Source organism: Pinus tabuliformis, chromosome 9, assembly GCF_031772625.1.
Source record: "Pinus tabuliformis cultivar Carrire ecotype Pingquan chromosome 9, CPIR1, whole genome shotgun sequence".
NCBI lineage: Eukaryota > Viridiplantae > Streptophyta > Pinopsida > Pinales > Pinaceae > Pinus > Pinus tabuliformis.
The window spans coordinates 2,003,904,574-2,003,913,245 of record NC_142307.1 but is presented as its reverse complement, the minus strand read 5'-3'; positions in this window follow the sequence as shown (position 1 = coordinate 2,003,913,245).

Genomic DNA, 8,672 nt, shown 5'->3' with positions numbered 1-8,672 from the left:
ATGGAGAATTTCGAGGTGAAGATGACCTCAATTAGTTCTGAAACCTCTGTCATTAGACTCAGAAGGTTGAAAATAGCAGACATAGGCTTTTGAATCACCAAAAACAGATGAACAGAGCCCCCAAACAGCTCAATCCCTGAAATGGCCCTAGTGGCCCTGAAAGCTTCCCTGAAGCTAAACAGTGAGAAAAATGCCTCAGAAGGCAAAACGAGTTGTAGAAATGGATTCAGAAGGTTGGAAAACTTCAGGAATGACCTTCGTTCCACATTCACTGGCTGCACAATTCCCAATGCAGCTCCCAAATTGATTTGGCCTTGGTGGCTCCTAGAACTTCCACGAAGCTAAAACACCTGCAAATGACCTCAGATGGCTGTGAAACCTGTGCCAATGGCTTCAGAAGGTTGAAGAGACCCAAAATAAAAAAAAAAATTCGTCCAAAACCGACTTTCCTAGCCAAAGTTATGGCCATTTAATGTTTCTCCAGTCTGTCCCTAGAAAAACTCCAGCTAACTGTAGTGGAGGTCCAGATAAGTCCGCCAATTATGGCGGGTCCGCCAAATTTGGCGGTCCGCCAAGAATCCCGCCAAATTAATTGCAGTTATATTAAATGCTGGCCTCGGATTTCGTGCTAACCGTTTGGGCTGGCGGTTGGGGCTTAAGCCCGTGGTTCTGGGTCGTGGTCATATGGAAGGCGGGGCTGGCCCCCTTTGTTTCCCGCCCAAACTAGTTTCAAAATTTAAAAACACATCGTGCTGCCCACATAACAAGTCTGCATGCATTGGCGCAATGGTAAGGCGCTGTAGTGGCAAAGTATAGGTCGCGGGTTCAAACCTGGCCAATGCCAAAACTTTTAAAATGCGCCCAAAAAGGTTTGCTGACGTCATCTGGGGGCCACGTGGCGGCCTCCGGGCCTGCCACGTGGTGGCTTCTGATTGGCTGCCAAAAAGGAATATTCCTTGGAATATTTCTTGGGATATTCCTTGGAATATTCCGTGGAATATTTTTTTTTAATTTTTTTTTTTAAATTCAAATTTCTAATGTTTTGGACAAATTCTTCTTTTTGCCATAACTTCCTCATACGGCGACCGTTTTTCGAACCGTTTGCGGCGCCGGAATCGGGAAGACGAGAACTTTCCAGTCGTTCAAGTTCCAATCAGTTCTAAGCACTTTCATTTTTGACCATTTTACGACACTTGGTCCTGAGCCCCTGATCAGTAGTATTCATAAAAAATTGTTCTATTTTATGAAAAGATCATCTATTTTGAATATGCTAAAAATTTGGAATAATTCTTACATTAGAATGTAGGCATATTTTGTTTGTTAGCGGTTAGAGTCTGCTAAGAGATTTTCTCAACAATATTATCCTGTCTTAGAAACTGTTTGTTGGGCGCGGGATCCCCCAAGGCAAGTTTTGGGGCTTAGAGCCCAAGTTTTGACTAAGTTCGATGTAAAGACTCTGTGATTTGTGGGTGCGGAGCGCGAAGTTGTAAATTGAGTCATAGGGTTGTCCACCCTTACTTTTGTAACGTAATGTTAGCGTGAGAGTTCTACCCATGGTCCGCGGACCATGGGATTGTATAAATAGAGCGAGACTCTAAGTGTAAAGAGACAATCTAATAGAACAATCTAAGAGAAGAGGAAGCATTGAGTCTGAGTGAAGTGTAAAGTTGAGTCTTTAGGTCGTAGAGTAGGAAAAGGCTCTGCAGCTGAGTGCGCAGAGGCCTAGTAGTCCACAACTGAGTGGGCGGACCCCTGCAGTTGAGTGTGCAGGGTGGGTTGAGTCTGTAATCTTTGGAGAAGTAATAAAGAGAAGTTTTACATCATTTTTGTGTATCTCTTACTATTTATGCATTGAAGTATATTGGGTATGAATTGCAAGTTCAATGTTTATTTTTTGCGCGAACTTATATGAATGTGTTGATAAAGCGAACATAAGATAAAGTATCTGCTTATGCAAAGATAATTAATTGTTATAAGAAGATAAGTAAGATTTGCATTGTAACTTGGGGAAATAGCGTAGATCGCTGCTTTATAGCGCAAAAGCACCTCAACCCCTGGTTAGGGTTGCATGAAGGCTAGTATAACACATTGTGAAGGCCTCACAGGATAGGAAAGTGCGCGAAGTGACCTGCGCGAAGGTATTCATAGTTGGACTAAACCGAACCCTCAGACATCTCAAGGGTACAAAAACTTGGTTCCAAAATCCCCCCATACTGCTTCGGGTGAGACCTTAGTTCGCGCTCCGCGAGCTGTTACTAAAAGGGCCAGTAGTATGGGGATTTGTTTGGCTAAATAACTCTGAACCTAGGTCAGGCCCCATCAAGCCAACAAATGGTTCCGTTGCTGGGACCAGAATCTGCATAGAGATGTCTGATGTCATATCATTGGAATCCAACTAAGAAGGAAATTGAAGGTTGGTTGGACAGGAGAATTCACGAGTTCACGACACAGGATAACATGAATCCGCGACTAACAAAAGAAGAGTGGTTAGACTGCTACCTGTACACAGAGATCCACGAAATTTTCTTTGCATATTTCCCTACTGAGCTGTACGAGTGGATCGCAAAGCTAGCAGATAGCCAAGGAAGGTGGAAGCTCGCAAATCCTATTGTGTGGACGCCAGAGTTGGTGCGCAAAGTGGAACCATCAGAGGATAAGATCGCATGCACTGTTGATCATTGGCTCGATCAGATTATAGGAGGATTCATTACTGAGTTCATGATAGATACTTCAGTTAGCTATAGCGAGGCAAAGCGACGCTTTCTCAAAGGACCGCGAGGTAAGTACGTAAAGTCTTTGAATACTTGGATTAAAATGTTATTGTGTGAAAAGAGGGTTATGCAATTACCTTGATGTCCGAAGCTACGCGAAGTGGAAAAACCTACAAAAATGAAGGAAGTAAGGGACCAGAGAATAGCCCTTTGATTTCACCTCCGCGAGGGGACGAGGAAGAGCTCACGAAGGTCTCGCCATGAAGTGCGATCAATTTGATAAGGCATAGGATTCCGTGCATACCACCTCCACCCACACCACCACTAGCTTCACCGCCTTCACCTCCATCTTCACCCGTACCACCTCCGCAACCATTGCGAGTCAATATGGCAAGCATGATAAAGCTTCCTATGTTCAAAGGAGTAGGAAATGAAGATTTGGACTAGTTTTGGTTCGTGATAAGGGATGTATGGGAAGCACAGGGAGTTATAGATGACAATATAAAGAAAGCGATGCTGATCAGCGCTCTACAAGATCGCGCGCTGACCTAGTATATTAAGCATTCTAATGATAATCTAAATGCGAGAATTGTGGATATCCAAATTGCACTAAACAAAGAATTTAGCAAGCAGAAGTCAGAGGCGTAGTTGATCATTGGATTCAAAGAGATCACAATGCTACTAGGCGAGACTCCTTGGGAGTTGGATCAAAGATTGAAGTGTAAAATTCGCGAAGCTAATATGACGTTGACGGATGGACAACATTGCAAATGGTTTGTAGCATCACTAACGCCGCATTTAAGGAACGCGTTGTCACAACAAAGGTTAACGACTCAGGCAGAGGCCTTGGAGATTGTGATGAGGCTGCATGAGACCCCAATACAGGATCCTAACTTGGGAGTTCAACATATCCACGCGCAGTTGATAAACTTATCCCTTGAGATGCAGAGTCTAAAACAGGACACGACAGCTTGCCCAGAAGTGCACGAAGAAGTATGGTGTGTTAAATGTAAGGGTCAGGGTCATGACAAGGACCACTGCCCAGTGTTCGCGAATTACCTCGCAGGAGGAGGACCATTGTCTTTAAGACCAGAGGCACAAGCAAGACCTAGCACGATGCTTGCCTTGTGGTGTGCGATTTGTCAAATAGGAGGAAAGCATGCTACAGACAACTGCCATTTGTTATAGAAGTTGTTGGAGAGGTAAATCCCCTCTACGAATAGAGGCGATCCCTACTAGCCCAGAATGGGTCTAGCAACAATCAGTCAATGCTACTATGCAAGTTCCTAATTGCAATTAAAAGATAGGCAATGGACACCTACTTGGATTCCAACGCTATAGTTTGATGAAGAGATGCCGCTCTCGCTCCTTCGCTCTGGCCGGTCACAATCCTTCACGATCTCCGCGAATAGATACCTGCACACACGAAGAGAAAGACAAACACAAGCGTGAAATCTAATAAAAGCAATTATACATCAGTCAGAAAGGACGTAATTCACATTAACCATTACAGAGACAAATGAGAATGGAACCATAATAGTAGTCATCTATTATTAATCAATAACAGAGAAGAGTACAACCAAATGTTCTGACGTCGATATCCTTCTCAGGGGGTCCAGCCAGCAAGTCTCTCAAGCATTCACCTCTAGAAATGGATCTCCCAAGACAAGAAACTCTCTCTTTCACACAAGCAACACTCCACAACCTTCCCCAAGCTATCTAGCACTTCCACACTTATCACACCAACTACCTATAGCAGCAGCAATCTGAGCACTATAAACTCCACACAATCCAAGCTATCAAAAACTAGCTGCTCATGGCAATGGTAGAGGCTTAAATAGGAGAAGGAGTCTCCTTGAATGGTGGAAGGATGAGCTTATCTTCAATGGAGGTGGTTTCAAATGACGAACAGACATGCCATAGAAGGGAGGCGACACTCACAAGGCCAACAACCAAGCCAGTAGTTATCTGGAAGGCTGGCTGTTGGAACAAATTCGCCCAAACTGGATCAGTGCGGGTGCAAAACTGGTCTGTCGCGCTGACATCGCAAGGTAGTAATAGGCAGGGCCATGTCAGCGCGACTTAATATAAACAGAGGCTGCGATGGTCATGAAATTCGACCAGCGCGGGAAAGTCGTGTGCTTCCGCGCTGGCAGCGCATGCGGTTTGTTATGAAGCGCCAGTCAGCGCGGTTATTTTAATAACAGTCGCGCTGATGATGAAAACTTTGGAAAAGTGGGTTATTTGACCAGTTCAGAGGGCATGAACTTGATTATTGTGAATTCCTGACACAGTAGGGTGACTGACAGGGAGACAGTGAGAAATTACTGTGTAACAGATGCCCCCTAAAGCATGAAGACCGAGAGAGTGGGAGGGGTGAAATGCTTTACAAAACTCGCCGAACTGGAACACCACCAGGAAGGACCGAAAATCTCTGATAATCAAGTACATGTAGTCTAGGCATGGACGCAGCCATCCAAAAGACATGAAGAAGGTCTGTGGAATGGACGCAGCCACCCAGCTAAAGAGACCATAGTAATGATACGGTATGGTCGCAGCCATCCATGAAGACTCATGTATGGGCGCAGCCATCCATCAATGAGTCATGTAATGATCATCCACAAAATCGCAGCCTGGATCATAACAGACAGGGATCCAGGGTCTTGCACTCCGTCCTGACCTGAAAAAAGTACAAGTCCAAGCATGTGAATACATGAGCTGAAGTCGAACATGCGTGAACATCGTCTGATTACCAGTCAATGATGAAAACTGTTAACTGACGCGAGAGGTACCACCAATAATGACAATGGTCCTCAAGGTACTATAGGTACAATCCACGGCGTGTGAATCAATGAGTTGGTGTCGAACACCCGCGGAATCATTCGATCGGAGGCCAATGATGAAAACCTCGCGTCGAACACGAAGAACCTGCCATTGAGGCATGCAGGCTCCAAGGCACCTGAAGGGAGTCTCTAAGTCACCTTCCTGGATAATGAGTTGAAGTCGACAGGAAGTGACCTTGATCGAAGGTGGGCCATAATGTTTCCCACATCATCGACGCGAGACAGAGGTAGAAATGATTTGTGTGAGACATCAGATGAGGTTGCACTGTTGCAGAGGTCAACTTCTCTTGAACATATCGGCGGCACGACAGTGGATTTGGCAGTATCTGACATCAAATGAGCAGAGGGTATGATAACGAGGCAACGAGCAAATGAGAGGTCAAATAGGATAACTCGAACCCACGGAGGCTAGTGTGAAACAAAATGAGAAATCCCCACCCGACTCGAACGGAGACCAGTGCCATGTTCAAGAGCGACATACTGCCGACACGACAATTATTACAGTTCCATTTTCCCCACCATTTCTGGCAGGTACCCCGATTATTTTTGGATGACAAGCTTGACGGGGATAGCATATGCTTGGAGAGTGTCATTTCGACAATGCCCGATGTCATCAAGTTTTAACGAGTCTGACAAAGGAAAAACTCGGCGTCTTTTCTTGTTTAGAGAGTCTGAAAAGACAGCGGAAAAGAAAACTCCAGGGGGGTCCTTTTTCGTAAAGTTGTGTCTCTCGAGCCCGAAAAAGTATAAAACAATGCCCGAAAGAACCGCCCGACCAGTATGATCGAGGAGTACTTTTCGTAAATAGTGACTTCGACCCGAAAAAGTAAAAAAGCGGTCAGAAGTACGTCGTTTTGGGGCCAATAGCGAGTGCGAAACGACAAACACCCGACGATCTTTTTAAGTTAAACGGTCGAAAAAAGAGCTTTAAAAGCGACCGCCCCTCGTTCCTTTTAACGAGTCGAGAGGGAACTCGGCAATCTTTTCTTGATTTACGTCGGAAAAGAGCATGAAGATGACATCGCGAGATCAAGTGTGAATAGGGCTATTATGAGTCCACTGAGACGGAAATCTGCACAAGAACACTACCCACGTGAAACTTGTTCAACATGTTAAAAACATAGTAAAACATGTAGAAAAACATAGTACAGCGACATAAGCATGCAATATACGGCGAAAATTGAACAAAAACCCACATTTATGAGTTACCATAGTCAAATATAGATTTTTTACCATAAATAGGGGGGTAAATGAACTATTTTTACCATTGTTACCATTTGAGCTGTGGAGAACGTTGAGAAGCTGCAAAGTTGACGGAGCAAATTCCACCCCGTTCGAGCACCGTTCTTCCTACAACTTGTTCCAGGTAGGTCCTTCTCTCCCTACGCTCCATTTTGATTCCTTCTTTCAGCATTTTAACGGTGGAATTGGGCCATTTGGATGAATTTTTAGAGCGTTGGTGCGCTCTCGGTCAGCGCGGAAATCCCTATCGGGTCCGCGCTGATCGATAAAAATTTACACATACCACCTTTGGGTCAGCGCGGAAAACACGTGTGCTTCCGCGCTGACCCAGCGGAAAAAACAAAGGGAAGCCATGGTCAGCGCGACTGTTTTAAAAACAGCCGCGCTGACGCCGTAAACTTTCATTTTTGCAAATTTGAACGTCCAGATTCTTGTAGGTAAGCTTCTAATGTTTTTTAATGGCCATGCAGGGCAAAATGGAATTTGTGTGGCAAGAGAGAGCTCACGATAATGAGGATATTTCCGCGTATGCCGATGCTGGGAGCCGCAATGCCATGCGAGCATGCGGATTTCTCAAATTCTTCTTGACTCCGTGTCTACGGGCGCAACCTGATCTCTTGGAGTTCCTTATCAGAGCCTGGAACCCAATCGATGGCAAGTTCACCATCCGCGGCCGTGACATTGAGTTCGATGCCACGGATATCTATTTCTTGACTGGATTATCTCGCCGGGGTGAGATGCCCATCCTGGAGGGGCAGCGACCCAGCGGCGAGACCTTGGATCAATTGATGGCTCGCGTGTGCCCACGGGCACGCAAGACGCGGAGTGGAAAGGTGTCCATTCCGTCAGTGGACGACATCGTCCTACGGAGCATATTGTTTATGGTGACCCGGGCAGCGGGGTCTTTGGCCAATCACGAGGCCTCAAAGACCCACCTACTTCTGGCTCTCGAGTGTCTGCAACCCACCATATTCAACTGGGCGGCAGCTGTGACCACTAGCATGAAGAGACAGCTGAGCAACTGCCGACGCGGGGAGTCGAAGCAGTTTGGTTACAGGTCCATTCTAGTCCCACTCATGATGGAGCGGGTGCCAGCGTTACAGCTGCAGGATATGGCCCTTGATCCACCCAGGGGTCCTCGAGAGACGAGGGCTAGCCGATGGGGCCACATCATGCCGCGAGGAGGTGGCGGCCGCCCAGTGGCATGGGGGCATTATTTTCGAGAGTGGCTGGATCGTCAGGTGATCTTTGTAGAGGACTGGCCATATGCCGGGATTGACTTCAGAGGTGACCCGGACATGCCGCTGCCTGCGGGAGAGCAGTGGGACGATGGTGGTAAGCCACTTGATCTCTTTTTAATTTTTATGGTTTTTAATGTTTTTCGATTTTTTCATGTACATGCCTTGACGATAAATGCTATGATATGCAGATGTAGGACCTGTGAGGCCCCTTGGTTTGGCTCCAGAGGCGAGGAGAGAGGCACAGGGTGACAGAGTCTTGGCCCTGGCTCCTCCAGGAGTCAACACACCCGAGATCGTATTGCAGAACCTCGAGGGCTTACTGGAGGGAGTCCCAGATTACCAGGGGATCGAGGAGGTCCCCATAGCATCCCAAATTCACACAGTGGGAGTAGAGCCCAGGATGCACCGCCTTTTGAGGCGGGTGGCATGGGCGGTAGTATGCTATAGAGAGCATAACCTACCACGGTAGTCACCTAGGATTTATTTCCACTGCTGTATTTTTTGAGAGACTCGTGTCTCAGATGTACTGAGGACATCGGCCTTATCTTTTGACATATACACTTATTTTTGAGCGCTTTAGTGCGCCACACGATATATATATATATATACATACCGATTTTGGATGGATCTTGTTA